Source organism: Bos javanicus, chromosome 16 (genome assembly GCF_032452875.1).
Source record: "Bos javanicus breed banteng chromosome 16, ARS-OSU_banteng_1.0, whole genome shotgun sequence".
Lineage (NCBI taxonomy): Eukaryota > Metazoa > Chordata > Mammalia > Artiodactyla > Bovidae > Bos > Bos javanicus.
Window position 1 is genome coordinate 46,735,342 of NC_083883.1, and position 18,397 is coordinate 46,753,738.

Genomic DNA, 18,397 nt, shown 5'->3' on the forward strand with positions numbered 1-18,397 from the left:
CCCATCCTGGACTTCTAGACTCCAGAAGGGGGAGAGGATAGATTTCTGTGGTCCAAGCTGCAGAGTCTGTGCTGCTCTGTCACAGCAGCCTCCCTCTAACAAACTAACACACTCGCTCTGAAAAATCCCACCCGAGCCTGCTTCAGAAGAACGCAGGTGTTTTATCTTCTCTCCTCTCATACACAGCCTTCTCACTTCCCTTTCAGAGTTTCTACTCCAAGAGCACAGCTGGAGTTCCTGTACCAGCTTGAAAGAGACACTTGAGCACGGCCCATGGGTCCATCTGCAGACCGCCATACCTCTGCAAATGACAGTGATTAAGACTGTTTCTTGCCACAAAAAGAGCTAAAAACGAATTGCAAAAGCAGAGCAGGGGAGAGAGAAATGAATTCAAAGTGAAGGCTGCAAGAGGAAGGGGACTATGTGCTGAAAAGTGAGGATGGTTCTAAGACTCACAGGGGTAGTGGGTGAGCTGCCTGAGTCTCCCTCCTCCTGATGCACTGGGTCCACAGTGAGGAGCACCGAGGAGATGAAGAGAGAAGTGGGGTCTTGGCAGCGTCTTCGGGGGGGACAGCAACTGTATTCACTATCCTGGGCCTGGGGCCATCAGCTGACAAGCTCGCCTGTGAATCCTGGTACCCATCGGGACCCCTCCTCGGCGTGGGAGCATCCTTAGGGCACAGGGACGAGAAAAGGCTGGCTGGTTTCTGAGTCCTCGTATCCCCAGTATCTCATTGGGAAGGCATCACCTGGTCCCTCCCAGGGACAACGGGGCTATACAGATGGAGCAGGAACCCACGAACTCTCGGCCATCACCCCCGGCACACGGCAAGCCCACTCCACTTGAGCTCTGCCGCAGGATGAGCCTCCCAGAACTTTCTAGAAGGGAGGTTCCCCCCTTCCTGTGTGCCTTCCAGGCTGCTGAAGGGGAGACTTTGCAGCGAGAGCTGCAGCTGGTCTGCTGGTCTGCGGGGCCTGCAGCCTCTCTATCACTTTCCAGAATGGTCAGTGCCAATCAGAGGCTGAGGAGACAAAGCCGGGCGACCTGCCGGCCCATAAACAATGTGGTTCACGGCAAGGAGCCCCGTTAACAAGACCCTGAGGCCTCGTTTAGTCTGGAAATAGCAGTGCTTCCCCTGACCGTGAGGCTGCCGCTGCACGTGAGGGTGGCTGGTTGACATGAGAAGGAAGCTGCAAATCACTTTCCCTTGGAGGAGGAGGAAGGAAAATACAGCTATATCCAGCACCTAAGATTTATTTCTGCACAGGTAGCCGGGTCTGGAGGGGCGAGTCCAAGCGTAGCGATGAAGGAGCAGCAGAGGCAAAGGGAGGGAGAGTGGGGAGGCTGTGGGGTCGGAGGGACCAGGAGGACCCCAGAGGAAGAACCCAGCTCCACGCCCCAAGCAGCCTGCCATCAGTGACGGCTACCTGAGCGCGACCACACCAATAAAAAATACAAACAGTGTAAAAAGTCATCAAGCGGAGATGAGTTTATTACTAATTACGAGAAGCTTGACATGCTCCGACTCCTCGTAAAATAAATGAAGTCCATTTTTAATATCTGCTTCCGTGACTCCTAAATAATAGGCGAATTTACTTCAAGGTCACAACTCATTTATCAAGTCAAGGTTTTTAGCTGAAGACACAGAAAAGCAAGTGGACATCTGACCTCCTCCCCTGGAGGACAAAAGCACCAGGGTTTGTACTTTCTAGTTTCCTGGGACCACTGACCACTGCCTTGCCATCGTCCCTTTACTGGCAAAGAGGGAAACTCAGAGGAGCCTGGAAAAGGGGATGTTTTCTGCGTCCATTCGCCTTTCAAAGATCTGGGCTTGGACCTTCCTTTTGAAAAGAAATTCATGATCCCCTTATGCTCCCAGCACACAGAGAACCTCAGAGTGAAAGTGAAAGTGAAATGGCTCAGTCGTGTCTGACTCTTTTCGACCCCGTGGACTGTAGCCCACCAGTCTCCTCCGTCCATGGGATTCTTCAGGCAAGAATACTGGAATGGGTTGCCATTTCCTTCTCCAGGGGATCTTCCCGACCCAGGGATCGAACCCAGGTTTCCCGCATTGCAGGCAGACGCTTTAACCTCTGAGCCACCAGGGAAGCATCACCACAGCCCTAAAAACCCCGGGCCCCATCTGCAGCCAACCAAAAGGATACCAAGGGTGTGTACAACCTTTCAGGAATGATGACGGTCCCCCACCATCCCAAGTGGGGAGCGGGTCTGGGGATGAGGCACCCGCTCTGGCCCTAAATGGAATCCCACCCAGGTATTTCTCCAAACCAGAGGGAGCTTGGCACAGACAGGTCCAGGGGCACAAACTCACCAGATCCCAGCAGACAGTGTGCGAATACCAAACAGGGATGGGAGGAAAGGAGAGGAGTCCTGTGGCTGGAACAAAGAGGACAACAGGCCGGCTCTCCACGCAGAGCAGCCAGTAGCTGTGTCCTTTGGCAGCACACAGAGAACAGGCCCCCATCATCCAAAATGAAGTCGGAGTCTTGGTTCGGCCATCGAGAAGGGCTGCCAGTGGAGATGGCATATGGATCGCCTCTCATAAGTGAAGTGAAGTGAAGTCGCTCAGTCATGACCGACTCTTTGCGACCCCATGGACTGTAGCCTACCAGGTTCCACCATCCATGGGATTTTCCGGGCAAGAATACTGGAGTGGGTTGCCATTTTCTTCGCCTCTCATAAAACTACTTCTAAATAATAACATTTGCCTTTACTGAGAGAGTTGTGCTAATGGTAAAGAACCCGCCTGCCAATGCAGGAGAGGTAAGAAATGCAAGTTCGATCCCTGGGTCAGAAAGATCCCCTGGAGGAGGGCATAGCAACCCACTCCAGTATTCTTTGCCTGGAGAATCCCATGGACAGAGGAACCTGGCAGGTCACAGTCCATGGGGTCACAAAGAGTCAGACGCAACTGAGCCACTTAGCCCAAAGGCAAATAATAACATTTACCTTTACTGAGCAAGTTCTAGAGCCCAGGTGTTTCACACTGAATCCTCAAGCCCCGTCTGGAGGCAGGCTTGTTTACTGTTCCCGTTTTCTGGGAGTGGAAACTGAGGGGGTGGATGTGTTAAGTAACTGGCCCAAAGTCACTGAACTAAAGAGTTGGAATTCGAAAGTATGTCCTCATGGCTCTAACCTGGGCTTCACCTCGAGCTCTTTCAGAGAGGCAGAGGGATGGAGAGAGGGAGGGACAGAACAAAGGGAGAAGCAAAGAAGAGAAGGAGAAAAAAGTAAGAAAAGAACTAAAAAGAAAGGAAGAGGAGGAGAGAAAAGGAAAAAAGAGAAGAGAACAAAGCCCAACATGGTCAAACACATGTGGCAGGGGAGACCAGCGGGTTTCCCAGCCAAGGTTCCTGCTGGAAGGACAAGAAGATGGATGGACAGGACAAGACCACACCAAGAAGAGAACCACGGCCTCTCACTGAAAACTCTTTTCAATGTTCAGCAACAATGAGCTAAATCCCCTTCCTTGGACTTCAAAATGCTCCAAGGTTGATTGTATGAAACCAACAAACTTTATCTCACTGTATCTAAATTCAATGAAAGTGCGAAGAACCAATTTGTTTTCTAAGCCCTGAGACTGGCTTCCCTACCTCACAACGAGCCACGATTGCCTAGGACCCCCGTCCACCCACTGCCAGGCACACACAGCTCCCGACCTCAGAGCAGCCTCACACTCCCCTCCTCCTGACTGGCAGCTGTTTCATTACACATCGCTGGACCCCAGCCCCCTAGACAGAGGCGCACAAGGACCTACAACTGTAGATGAAACCCTTGTCCTTTGAAATGGGATTTCCAGAGCTAGAGCGCATCACTTTCATTAGGAAGACTGGCTGCTTGTCCAACAATTGCCATGGTGAACATAATAACCCGAGCTAGTGCTCCTGGATGCGTCCCATACGCCGGGAACTGTGCTACCTGCTATGCATGCGTCTCACTCCATCCTGACAATTTTCAACCTAGTCCTCACCTGTGAGCCAGAGTAATCTTTTAAAAATACAAATGAATGACAGTCCCCTGTTTAAAAATAACAAAAACCAACCAATAAGCCAAAAACCCTTCTATGGCTTTCAGAGCCCTTTGGAGAAATGGTGAAATTTTTAGGACCATCTGGGTGGGCCCTGCGTAAATCCATCCCTCCCAGCCTCCTCATGATCCCTCTCACATTTCTTAAATGGAAGAATGAACATCCCTGAGATGGAAATCATTATCCCTATTTTATAAACAAAGAAACTGAGGCCCAAAGAGATGAAGCAACTGGCTCAAGGTTGCCTAGCTGGGAGGGACAATGTCAAGACTTGAGATCCTAGTGTCTGGGCAATTTAGTTCTTCTCTCTTGAGGCTACCCCTCCACCAGGCCACGTCCTCCCTTCTCATCAGGAGCCCTGGATGGCCCCTGGGGAACCAAAGCAACAGTGCTTAAGAAGGGAGCCTAGGGTTTCCCTGGTGGCTCAGAAGTAAAGAATCCACTTGTCAAAGAAGGAGACACGTGTTAGATCCCTGGTCCAGGATGATCCCCACATGCCGTGGAGCAACCAAGCCCATGTGCCGCAACTACTGAGCCTGGACTCTAGAGCCAAGGAGCTGAAACTACTGAGCCCATGCCCAGAACCTATGCTCCAGGAGAAGCCACCGAAATGAGAAGCTGCACACCACAGCTAGAAGGCATCCCCTTGCCGCAACTAGCAAAAAGCCCATGCAGCAATGAACACCCAGCACAGCCAAAAATAAATTTAAAAAAAAAAAGGGGGAGCCTGGATCTTGGGTTCTCTGCATTGTTAGGTAAGGAAGGAAAGTGATGGAGGGAACCCATGAATGTGTACGCACCCCCCTGCTGGATGGTGCGTAGACAACATCACAGGGCCCTTGGTTTTATCCCAAACCTTCTGTGAGCCACAAACCCCACCAAAGTACCAATAGGCTCTGCACTATTGGACCCAGAAGATGCCAGAACAGATGGAAGACTCCAGGGAGCATCTGTATTGGCTGTGACCCATCAGAAGACTGTGCGGGCCAGTGAGCAGGGAGGGCAGCCATCAAGTCGGTGACCGCTGAGCATGGACCGTCACATAAGCCACTGGCTGACATGAACCTGGGGCCCTGTCACATCCTCAGTCCAGTCCCGAGGGGCAGACACTACACTGGCCCAAGTACAGAGCAGGAGATGGAGGCTCAAAGAAGTAACTTGTCCTCTGTCACTCAGTCAGTATGTGGAGGAGGCAGGATGTGCAGCTGGGTCTACATGGCTCCAAAGACCTGGTTCTAAACCAACATCCTATCTCTTCCCTATAAAAGCAGCCACTGGGAAGAGGGCAGCCTGGGTACCTGCAGAGCTGAGCATTGTGGGCTACTTGGACTCCCAGGGACAGGGAGCCTGCTGGAGGCCCCTAGGTTTAGAGCTTCCCCTTCACCTAGATTTAGGGATTTGAGGAGGAGAAGTCACCCCACAAACTATCTGTAGTCTCCACAAGCATCTTGAGGTAGAAAAGGCTCAGAGACTCTGTAAACACAAGTCTCACACATGATCCTTTAGTGTGGATGACTTAGAACGGAGCCAGAACAGCATCAGTCAAAGCCCAGAGCCAGGTCGGAAAATTTCCCAATGAGTGAGTGCCCAGATGCAGAGTCGACACTTTGTCAACAAAGGTCCATATATTCAAAGCTATGGTTTTTCCAGTAGTCATGTACAAATGTGAATTGGACCGTAAGGAAAGGTGAGCACCGAAGAACTGATGCTTTTGAACTGTGGTGCTGGAGAAGACTCTTGAGACTCCCTTGGACTGCAAGGAGATCAAACCAGTCAATTCTAAAAGAAATCAGCCCTGAATATTCATTGAAGGACTGATGCTGAAGCTCCAATACTTTGGCCACCTGTTGCGAAGAGCCAATTCACTGGAAAAGACCCTGGTGCTCGGAAAAATTGAGGGCAGGAGGAGAAGAGGGCAGCAGAGAATGAGATGTTTGTATGGCATCCCTGACTCAATGGACATGAGTTTGAGGAAACCCTGGGAGATGGTAGAAGACAGGGAAGCCTGTCACGCTGCAGTCCCTGGAGTCGCAAAGAGTTGCACATGACTGAGTGACTGAAAAACAACAGATGTGGGGTACACAGAGGCCCTGGGAACTGCCTGGAGCATGCACCCACCTATTTAGAGGCCTGTCTACCCAGGATAGGGAAGCAGGGAAACTCTGTGAGAACACCCCAACCCAAAGGAGCAAGTCTGCTGAAGGAGCACCTGAGGTCCTCAGCCCAGACCATCCTCCCATTAACAGCATCCCTGACATGAAGTCTCCATTATTAAACAGTCTCTGCTTGAGCTCTCTCTGTCCTTCTGGATGTGAGAGGGGTAAAGCTTTTGTCTCTAGGCCATGCATAGTGATGCCACCCCCAAGTTCTCCAGGGGAAGAGGAGGGAACATTTGAGCTTAGCCTGGATAAGTGGAGCCAGCTGTGCAGCATCTGGAGTGAGGGTGTTCTAAGCAATGTGAAGAGCGTGTGCAAAGGCCCTGGGGTGTGGTCAGACACAGCCACCCTGAGGACCAGCAGGGGAGCTTGGTATGAGCTGAGGCTGGAGTGCAGGCCTGACCCAGCAAGGGTGGGAAGACCACAGGAAGGAGTTTGGATTATATTCCAGGCACAAGAGGAGCCATGCATGCATGCTCAGTCACGTCTGACTCTTCCATTCTGCCAGACTCCTCTGTCCATGGAATTTTCCAGGCAAAAACACTGAATCAGATATTGCCATGTCCTTCTCCAGGGGATCTTCCTGACCCAGGGATCAAACCCATGTCTCCTGCGTCTCCTGCACTGGCAGATGGATTCTTTACCACTGAGTCACCTGCAAAACCCCATAAGAGGAACCACTGGAGAATATTAAGGAGGAAAATATGATTTGATCCACATATTGGCTGCTGAATACAAAGTGAGTCATAGGGGACTTAGGAGGGAGCTTCTGCTGCTGAGGAGGAAAGAGGTGGATGGACTTGAGCAGTATTTCAGGGACAGAGTCATCAGGGCTGAGTGATTCAATGGGAAAAGGGGGCAAGATAGAAATCCAGGGAGCCTCCTCAGTTTTTAGAGAAAATGGATGGGCGGGCAGGTGAGGAAGACTTGGAAGGAATGAGTTCGGTAGGTATTTATTTAGAAAGAGTTCCACTTTGGGTGTTAAATTAGAGAGGTGATAGCTCAGTTGGTAAAGAATCCGCCTGCAATGCAGGAGACCCCAGTTTAATTCCTGGGTTGGGAAGATCCACTGGAGAAGGGATAGGCTACCCACTCCAGTATTCTGGCCTGGAGAATTCCATGGCCTATATAGTCCATGGGGTTTCAAAGAGTCAGATATGACTGAGCAATTTTCACATTCACTTTACTTCATTAGACCCGCAGGAGGAGACTCTGAGTAAATGCTGGACACAGGAGTCTGGGGTTCAGGAGAGAGGTCAGAGTTGGAGAAATAAATTGAAAGGTTATGGAATAGAGGTAGCATTTGGTACCAATATATATCTGTTTACCTAACAATGGTGAAAAGATAGTGACACTGAGAGAGGTTAGATAACTTGACCAAGGTCACATCAGGACCCAGGCTGACTGGCTAGGTTCCTGACCACTGATCTCTCTGTGTGCAGCCCTTTCACCCCGTGGTGACCTCTGAGTGTCTCATCCAGTGTCTGAACCTCCAGATGCTCCATAAAGATCTCTGGCCATCTTGACTACTGAGGCTATCCCCAGTGTGGACAGGGCTCCCTCTGACCTCAATGTCTGTGCCTTGGTGGGATGGCTTGTTTGGAGAAGAAAGAGATTTTTCACACCAGTTTTCTGGCATTCTCTCACTAGATTGAGTCCAGCCAGGGAAGACGGGGGAATTCTGATGGGTCCACAGAGTGCCCCTCCAAGTTAGACCCCAGAGCAGGCCCACACAAAGACCCCACCCACTGCCCCTCTCACCAGAAGGTCCAGCTGCCCTCCTAGGGCTGTGCAGGAACTGGCCTGCTGGACTGAGGCCACGAGGCCCAGAAAACATGTGGCTCATTATAGCTGACTACAGATCCCTCCTCTGGGCAGGGGAGCCCTAGCCAACGGCCGTGAAGTCTCCCTGGAGGGGAAATCAGCCAGGACAGACACCTTCCGACAAAAACCCCACACATGACCCCTGGAGCCTGGAATCGTCCCTACCGTGGCCACTCTGTCCCCGTCAATGACTCAACAAGATAGTAACCTGCAGAGGGCTTTGTGAAGACACCAGGACAGAAACACTTGACAATGTCAACAGCACATCTGCTTTTTGGAGTCCACGGCCTGAAGAATCCTCTCAGTTATCCTTATTAGGAGGTGTCAGGGCATACCCTCCACCAAGCCTCCTAGATCAGGGGCCTCCAAGCTCTGGGATCTAATGCCTGATGATCTGAGGTGGAACTGATATAATAATAATAGAAATAAAGTGCATAACACATGTAATATGCTTGAATAATCCCAAAGCCACCCCCCCACCATCCGTCAAAAAATTATCTTCCATGAAACTGGTCCCTGGTGCCAAACAGCCAGGACCCCTGTGACCTAGATGACAAAAGTCATGTCCTCTCCCCCAGAGGCAACTAGGAAGCTCAGGGTGGACTAAGTGGAGAAAAAAATTCAATGCCAAGTTCTGTGACCACTGACCCCCTTTCTCCACTCTCCCTCTGCTTCTGCCTCTTCTGATTTTCTCCATCTTTCTCTTGCCTCCTTCCTGTCCTTTCCCTCTTCGACTTCCTCCTCCCCCACATCCTCCCCGCCTCTTTCCTCCTCCCCTCCCTCCCAGAATTGGGGCGATCCTTGAAGGAGGAATCAGCCCACTTATTTCATCAGCGTCGACTCTGACTTCTGTCTTGGCTGCCCTGGAACCTGACGCTTTTCTGATGGTTTCAATTTTCTGCTCTTCGCTTCCCTGCTTTACAGCAGTAGTATTAAAAATCAGGAGCTCATCGCTCTGCGCTTTGTTCTCTTTTGTATGAAAACTCCTCTCGCACTTGTGTGCTCTCAGCGTGCTGCCGTCCCTGTGGTCGGAGGCTCATGATTCGGTAGTAACAACGCTCTGTTTATCCATGCCATAAATGTCAACCCAAATAATACACTGTGCTTGCATCTTACCCTGCACCTCAGGGGCTTACACACAGCTCCAATGGCAGTTAAAAGGTTTCCCAAATGACGGTTGCTCCTCGAAGGCCCTCTGACTGACCCACCCTGGCTGGACATACCTAGAAGGGAGTGATGCCCTGGATGAAAGATGGACTCGTTCCCCTGTCTCCTTTCCAAGTTCATCTCCCCACCTGACCTGCCTCCCCTGGAAGCCCATCTCAGGGTGCAGCCATGGAGCCAAACCACTGACCTGCAGACCAGACAGAGGCCACTGTAACATCCCTGCTGAATGGCTGGACTGGCTCCCTCACTGGTGGGTGACCTCTGAGTTTTGGGAGATGCTTTGGCCCTTTGAACCAGGGCAGCAACATCCACTCAATCTGCATTTCGGCCGAGTCAGGAGCCTGGAGGCATTTCTGGCCTTCGTCCTGCTAGAAGTTTCTACCTGGCTGTTTCCAGCTCCCAGAGTGCCTGGTGCTGAGATTAGAAGGCAGAACACTTTGCCAGCTCTGCACCCTCCCCAAATGAAAGTAATTCTTCAGACACGAGGGTTGTGCCCAGGAAAAGTGCGAGGCCACTTGGACTCTCCCGGAGAAAGCACTTACTCGGGGAGGTGGCCCTGTCTGCGTCACGTTCTGGGGTCTTGCTGCCCAGCCCCATGAGCCCCGGGTGTTCTAGGACAGTGAGGTCTGTACTGACAGAGTGCTCCAAGGGAGCCCTGCGAGGAGCCACAGCGGGTGAGCCCTGCCCGTGGCAGACCTGGAGGACCCAGCAAGCAGCGAGAGTCTGGACAGTACAGCCAAGAGACACATTCTCAAATGGCAGTGATCCCTCCCCATCAGCCCAAGAGAAAGAGTGGGACCCGGGCAGGAAATGGTGGGACACAGCCCCAGCTCTGAGAAGGTTCTGCCTTGTACAGTATTTGCGTGTGTGTGCGTGTTGCATACGTACCTGGACCCACACATTCACACCTGCATACCCACACATCCTTAGAATTTCCTTTGTATAAACTCCCCTCTATGATCCTATACCACCAGTTCAATATGAGCTAGCAGTCCTGGGAGATGGATTTCAGCTCAGTACAAAGAAAATAAATGAGATTTTCTGACAGTTGGCACTTCCCAGCACAAAAAGCAGGCTGCAGTGAGCAAGGGGTTATGAGCATCTCATTACAGGAAGTTTCCAGAGGCCAAGCTGCCTGCTTCTTGTGGCTGACGTCACAGAGCCAACATAGCCCTTATATCTTCCCCCAGACAAGGGAGGGTGAAATGAATAACATAAGAGGTAACATTTCAGGTCTCCCCCAAGCTTGCAATCATGTGACTGTGTGTGACTATGGGCTCAGGTCACTGAAGGGACTCAGGACATGGGAGGGTCAGGAGGACTGGGTGTGAAACAGCATCGTCAATTAGCACCCACTCTGGGCACCTTCCCCAGCTCCAGGTGGGTCATCACACCCACAGTTTCCAGGCCGAGTTGTCCTTGTTGTGGGGAAACAGGTGGAGGGGGACATGAGGTGCCAGGACAGAGGGTGGCAGGAAGCACCCAGGAGGGAGCTCCCCCACCCAGAAGGCTGGGCTGGGGCCTTGCCATGGGCCAGGGGTGCAGCCAAAGAGGAGGGGGTAGCTCTGAAGGATCCACGGCAGAGGCACTTGGAAAGATGTGCCCACCCTAGAGTTAGATCCTAGGACGGGCCCATGCTGAGACCCCACTGTCTTCCCTCCCACCAGAAGAACCATCTCCCCTCACAAGGTCTGCATAGGAGCTGGCATGCTGGCTTGAGGCAGAAGGCTGGGAAGATAGTGACTCATTATGGCTGACTTTATAGATGAGGTCCTGGTGCTATTATGGGGTGAACAGTATCTCCCCAAAGATGGTGAAGTCCTAACTTCCAGCCCTAACCTGTGAATGTGACCTTATTTGGAAATATAGTCTTTACAAATGATCAAGTTAGGGTAAGGTGATCAGAGCAGGCATTAATCCAAGATGACTGGCGTCCTTATAAAATGGGGAATTAGGACACAAAGACATGCGTGGAGAAGATGACGTGAAGACACCAGGACAACACCATCTGCAAGTCAAGGAGGAAGGATCTGAGGCCACCAGAGGCTGGGAGGGGCCTGGAGCAGATGCTCCCCTGTGGCCCTCAGAAGGAACAAACCCCACTGAACCTTTGACTGATTCTGACTTCTGGCCTCCAGGACTGTGAGACAATCAATTCCTGTTGTTTAAGCCACCCCATTTGTGGAGCTTTGCTGAGGCAGCCCCAGGAAACTAAAGCAAGAACCAACACTACAAGCACCCCAGCCTGATTCTGTCAATTTCGTTTCATTTACAGGAAGGGAAACCAAGGCGTCCAGCTGGAATCATGGCTCTGTCTCAAGTTACTCATGAGTCAGTGACAAGTGTCATAGACTTTGGAACTGAAAAGATCTGGGTTCCAATCTCACTCCACCACAAGCAAGCCTGTGTGACCTTAAGCAAGTTACTCAACCCCTCTGAATTGAAGTTTCTACTTCCAAAAGAATGATAATAAGAGCATCCTACACAGGGTCACGGTATGGGTAATAAAGGAACACATCTAGAAAGCTGTCCAAAAATATCCCAAGGACAGAGGAGCCTGGTGGGCTACAGTCCAAAATGTTGAAAGAGTCAGACATGACTGAGCAACTAAGCATTACATGCACTGCATAGCAAGTTGTCCAAGTATGGTATTTCCACTAGTCATGTACAGATATGAGAGTTGGACCATAAAGAAGGCTGAGAGCTGAAGAACTGATGCTTTTCGAATCATGGTGCTGGAGAAGACTCTTGAGAATCCCTTGGACTGCAAGGAGATCAAACCCATCCATCCTAAAGGAAATCAACCCTGAATATTCATTGTAAGGACTGATCCTAAAGCTGAAGCTCCAATACTTTGGCCATCTGATGCGAAGATGGCCAACTCATTGGAAAAGACTCTGATGCTGAGAAAGATTGAAAGCCAAAAGAGTAAGGGGCATCAGAGGGTGAGATGATTAGATAGCATCACGGACTCAATGGACATGAATCTGAGCAAAATCCAGGAGATAGTGAAGGATAGGGAAGCCTGTCATGCTGCAGTCCGTGGGGTTGCAAAGAGTCAGATACGACTTAGCAAGTGAACAGCAACAACAGAAAGTTGTGGTACAGTAGTTGGCACATACTAGTTGGCCAGTGTTTCAGATCAAGGAAAAACAAATCTATTCTAGCACCCAACCAGTGCCTGACACAAAGTGTGGACACATGACAGGCACCCAGTCCCCAGTGAGCTGGCCTCTGTTGTGCCTCTGAGCAGTGGACCATCTGACTCTCTCCAAGCAGAAACTCTCCCAACTCCACCCAAAAGAAGGACCATGGGACGTATTATCCAAACCAGAATACTTTTGACATAGGGGGAGGTGGGTGATCAACAATTACATGGCATCTAGGAAGTTTAATGCCCCGCAGACAAAGGCAGCTCTGTAAAGAATCTCACTTGCTCAGAAAAGGCTGCCACCAGGCCCATGGGAATTTGGTGCATGTTATGGGCTGAACTGCTGCTACTGCTGCTGCTGCTAAGTCACTTCAGTCATGTCTGACTCTGTGCGACCCCACAGATGGCAGCCCACCAGGCTCCGCCGTCCCTGGGATTCTCCAAGCAAGATCACTGGAGTGCGTTGCCATTTCCTTCTCCAATGCATGAAAGTGAAAAGTGAAAGTGAAGTTGCTCAGTCGTGTCCGACTCTTTGCGACCCCATGGACTGCAGCCTACCAGGCTCCTCTGAACTGAGTGCCTCGCAAATTTGTATGTTGAAGTCCTAGCCCCTAGTGCCATAGAATATGGCTGAGTTTGGAGGTAGGGTGCTTAAAGAGGTAGTTAAGGGAAAATGCCTCTTGATGAAAGTAAAAGAGGAGAGTGAAAAAGTTGACTTAAATCTCAACATTCAGAAAACTAAGATCATGGCATCTGGTCCCATCACTTAATGGGAAATAGATGGAGAAACAGTGGAAACAGTGTCAGACTTTGTTTTTTTGGGCTCCAAAATCACTGCAGATGGTGACTGCAGCCGTGAAATTAAAAGACGCTTACTCCTTGGAAGAAAAGTTATGACCAACCTAGATAGCATATTCAAAAGCAGAGACATTACTTTGCCAACAAAGGTCCATCTAGTCAAGGCTATGGTTTTTCCAGTGGTCATATATAGATATGAGAGTTGGACTGTGAAGAAAGCTGAGTGCCAAAGAATTGATGCTTTGAACTGTGGTGTTGGAGAAGACTCTTGCGAGTCCCTTGGACTGCAAAGAGATCCAACCAGTCCATCCTAAAAGAGATCAGTCCTGGGTGTTCTTTGGAAGGAATGATGCTAAAGCTGAAACTCCAATACTTTGGCCACCTCATGCGAAAAGACTCTGATGCTGGGAGGGATTAGGGGCAGGAGGAGAAGGGGACGACAGAGGATGAGATGGCTGGATGGCATCACGGACTCGATGGACATGAGTTTGAGTGAACTCTGGGAGTTGGTGATGGACAGGGAGGCCTGGCATGCTGCGATTCATGGGGTCACAAAGAGTCGGACACGACTGAGCGACTGAACTGAACTGAAGGTAAAATGAGGTCATTGGAAGTGGGCCCTAACCTAACATCTTCCCAGGTGCCGCAGAGGTAAAGAATCTGCCTGCCATGCAGGAGACGCTGGAGACTCAGGTTTGATCCCTGGGTCAGGAAGATCCCCGGGAAGAGGAAATGGCATTTCACATCAGTATTCTTGCCTGGATTCTCCAGAGGAACCTGGTGGGCTACAGTCCATGGGGTCACAAAGAGGGGGACACAACTGAGCACGTACATACCCTAATTCAATATGATAACTGTCCTCTAAGAAGAGATTAGTGCACCAATGTTTTCTAATGAAATGTAAGCAAAAATAAACAAGTTGGACCAAATCAAACTTACAAGTTTTTGTCAGCAAAGGAAACCACAAATAAGATGAAAAGACAGCCTATGGACTGCAAGAAAATATTTGCAAATGATGAGACTGAAATGGGTTTAATTTCCAAAATATACAAACAGCTCATACTACTTAACAACAGAAAACAAACAACCCAATTAAAAAATGGGAAGAAGACCTAAATACATATTTCTCCAAAAAGACATATAGATGACCAACAGGCACATGAAAAGATGCTCAATGTTGCTAATTGTTAGCAAAATGCAAATAAAAACTACAATGAGGTACCACCTCAAATCAGGCAGAATGGCCGTCATTTTGAAAATCTATAAGTGACATACACCAGACAGGGTGTGGGGAAAAGGGAACTCTCCACATTGTTGGCGGGAATGTAAATTGGTGCAGCCCCTATGAAAAACAGTGCACATGCTCCTCAAAAAATTAAAAATAGAGTTGCCATATGATCCAGTAATCCCACTCCCGGGCATATATCTGAACAAAACTATAATTATAAAAGATACATGCATCCCTGTATTCATAGCAGCACTATTTACAATAGCCAAGACATGGAAATAAGCTAAATGTCACTGACAGATGAATGGATAAAGAAGATGTGGTGTATATATATACATACAATGAAATACTACCCAGCCATTGAAAAAAGAATGAAATAATGTCATTTGTAGCAACATGGATGGACCTAGAGATTATCATACTAAGTAAAGTAAGTCAGAGAAAAACAAATGCAAGATGTCACTTATGTGTTGAATCTAAAATATGACACAAACGAACTTATCTATGAAACAGAAACAGACGCACAGACATTGAGAACAGACTTGTGGTTGCAAGGAGGGAGAGGGATGAGAGAGGGCTGGAGTGGGAGGTTGGGGTTAGCAGATGCAGACTATTATATACAGAATGGATAGACAGCAAGGTCCTACTGCACAGCACAGGGAACTATGTCCAATATCCTGTGATAAGCCGTAACATAAAAGAATATGAAAAAATGTATATATAATACATATAAATGTATAACTAAAGTGAACATATATTATGCCTGCATGCTATCTACAAATACTCTTTTTTTTTTTTAAGGTTTGTGGTCTTTTTTTTTTAATTTTATTTTATTTTTAAACTTTACATAATTGTATTAGTTTTGCCAAATACAAATACTCTTGAAATTCACACTGTACATTGTCCTTGAGAACTGAAAATTCCTAATTAAAATTTCAACAAATAGGAAAAAAAAAAAAAGATAAGGAGATCAGGATACAGACACACAGAGAGGGATGGCCATGTATGGACTAAGGATGTAGATGGCCATCTAACAAGCCAAGGGGAGAGGCCTCAGGACACCTTGGATTTAGTCCCCGGGACTGTAAGAAAATAGATTTCATTTGTTTAAGCTGCCCAGGTTGTGGTGCTTTGTCAGTCAATGCAGCAGACAAACTCAGCCATTCCTGGTGGCTGAGCTGAGGGCACATGTCCAAGGGTTCTGGGATGGGAGGGACAGAAGGAGATCCCCAGAAAGAGGCTGGAGGTGAATGTTGGGATCAGCAGGCTCGTAAGACAGTAATTAACAGTCGCAGGATATTTTTCTCATCGGATGCTTTGGGATATTGTACGAGTCTCCATTTTGCTGACTTTGGAGAAAGAAATGGCGATAAATAAATGTAAAGCACACTGGTGATGGTGTGAAATGATGCTTCATCTAATTATCACCATTCCGCGGTGTCATTAACATATACTCGAGGAGAATGGTAATGACTTTTATGTTTATATCACAGTGCGGATTTGCCATCTTAAGCCCACAGTCTGGGGACACCGTATGCCCTAGGACGGAATCTTACAGACAAACGATAGAATTAAACAACTAGGTAAGAAGAAATGACTCACTGTGGCAGAACTGCAAACAGCATCGTGATATAGAGGAGTACAGAAAAGCCCAAAGAAGACGTGGAGAGCTGAGAAATGAGGAGTAGGTAGCTTTGATGGGCACCCGAGAGTGTTGCTGGAGACTCTTTCCTCAATCACAGATACTGTTTCCTGCCTAATGAGGGTCATGATACAGTGCGCACGGCTCCATCTCTCTTTGATGCTTAAAGGACCATAGCGTCCCTGGAAGTCACTGTTTTCAGTTTAGGGGAGACTTGGACTGAAGCTAGAACATTCTCCTGTGGTTGCTTTTTTCCAGGTCCCTATTATCTGTGTCTCTTTCTTCTCAAACTAGAATAAAACTGGAAACATTTCAGTTAACTGACAACTTGACGATTACACTTGGTTGGATTCCGGTACCTTGAAGTTCTCCTGCATCGAGCAGGCAGTCACTCTGTGCCCTCGTGGGCGTCCTAACCTCCACCACGTGCCTGCAATGCTCCTGGCCCTCCCAGGAGGTGAGGATGAAGTTCGTGCTTGGTACCACTGCTCCATTCTGCTGTTGGATCAAAGGTGGACACACAACCCCATGATATCCAGTTGGCCGGCTGGCCAGGGTGGGGTCACCTTGCAGAGGAGAAAAGATGGGTGCAGCCAATAGGACTTCCCCACTTAGAAATCAGAGTGGGAAAAGGTATAAGGAGGAAGTAATTAGCAGCAGATACTGGAGTACAGAAGTTGCTTAGATCGAGGTAGGAAGAGCTGAAATGAGGTGATGAGAAATCAAGAGAAGCGACGGGAAAGGGGAAGCAGATGTCATGGAGAGAAATACGAGAGAATGTAGAAGCCGATTGGCAGTGAAAAGAGAAGCAAGCCTGCCAAGCAAGGCAGAGACTCAGAGACACAGCAAGCTGAACATCACAGAGCGTCACAGAGCACAGATCCCTGCCAGCCCCTCCCTGGGGCTGCCCATGGCCTGGTTTTGCTGCAAGATCTACCCTCCACCCCATCTGTCAAACCACACTCCTCGTCGGGTGATTGTGTGGATTGAAAAAGATCCATCCACTACCTGACTCTTAGAAGCTGTGACTGTGAACTTATTTGAGAACCGGGCCCTTGCAGACCTAGTAAGGGGTGCAGATGATGTCATACTGGACTAGGAGGGTCCCCAAATCCAGTGAGTCTGTCCTTCTGAGGGACAGAGGAGGCAAGTGAAGATGGAGGCAGAGGCTGGGGTGATGCACCTACAAGATAAAGATCCCTGGCAGCCACCAGAAGCGGCCAGGGACAGAGCCTCCTTCAAAGCTTCCAGAAGGAACCAACCCTTCCCACACCCTAATAAAAGCACACCTTCATTTGAAGCTCAGCTGGCTCCTGAGCTTCAAGTGAATAATGTTTATATTGTTTTAAAGCACCCAGTTTGTGGTTAATTTGTTACGGAAACTAACAAAAGTTGATCTGAGCCAATCCCAGCTCCTTGCAACCAAAAGGAGAACACTTTAAAAACAAATAAATAAATAACTGAAGGCCATGACCTGTGTGACAGCAGAGGCCTCACGTGACCTGGCTCTGGATCTGCCAGGCCACCACCCACTCTGTGACCTTGGGTGAGTCAGTCCCTTCAGTGGAGCTCAGTCTTACTGCAGAAAACGGGGGCTGAGCCTCAAAGCCCCTTCTTGATGAAACAGACCAGGCCTCTGTGGATTTCTATGGAGAAGGCGAAATGGGGACAGGCCAGGGACTAGGGGACAAATCCCGAACCATTTCTTAGAACCTCTGGCCACTGTCCTCTCCGAGGACCATGACTCACGCAGCATGAGGCGGAGGTGGCTGAATACTTCCTGCCATAAATAGCTCGGGATCTCTTTAGCATTTTGCAGTTGGAGAGGAGCCTGTGGGATCTGAGACTGTTACTGAACAGCTGAGCGGCTCAGGACAGGTCACCCCGCAGAGACGGAGGACAAACGCATCTATGCCGTCTGCCTGATTCACTCTGGGCTCCAGAGCGTGACAGTCGGTGGGTGGAATCAGGACACGGGCTCTCAGTGGCTTGGCTTGGCCCCATGGGGCTACCAAGAAAATCTGGGGGTGAGGAGCCTGGCCTCCTAAGGTGAAGGGGCCTGGGTACCTGCCGGAGGTACCACAGCCTTCAAGTGAACAATCAGTGCCCTTCGGGTGTCAGAGCTCTGAGAGGCCGCCTCTTGCCCAGCCCTGAGGGCTGGGAGGATGAACCTCCTCCTGGCACTGAGCCCACCTCCATTTCAGAGGCTCCAGCTTAACTTGCCACTCTCTTTCACACAAATTCATTTAAAAATAGTAGCATCAACATATATATATATATATATATATATAAAATAAACACATATACATATACATCAGGTGTAAAACAGATAGCCAGTAAGAAGTTGCTATATAACACAGGGAGCCCAGCCTGGTGCCCTGT

At 49.2% G+C, this 18,397-nt stretch overlaps 1 protein-coding gene across 4 annotated transcripts in view; it reads right to left on the reverse strand.

Annotated features, from left to right (window-relative positions):
• CAMTA1 (calmodulin binding transcription activator 1) overlaps nt 1-18,397 on the reverse strand; it is a 992,196-nt gene that overhangs the window by 379,720 nt on the left and 594,079 nt on the right. The window lies entirely within an intron of this gene.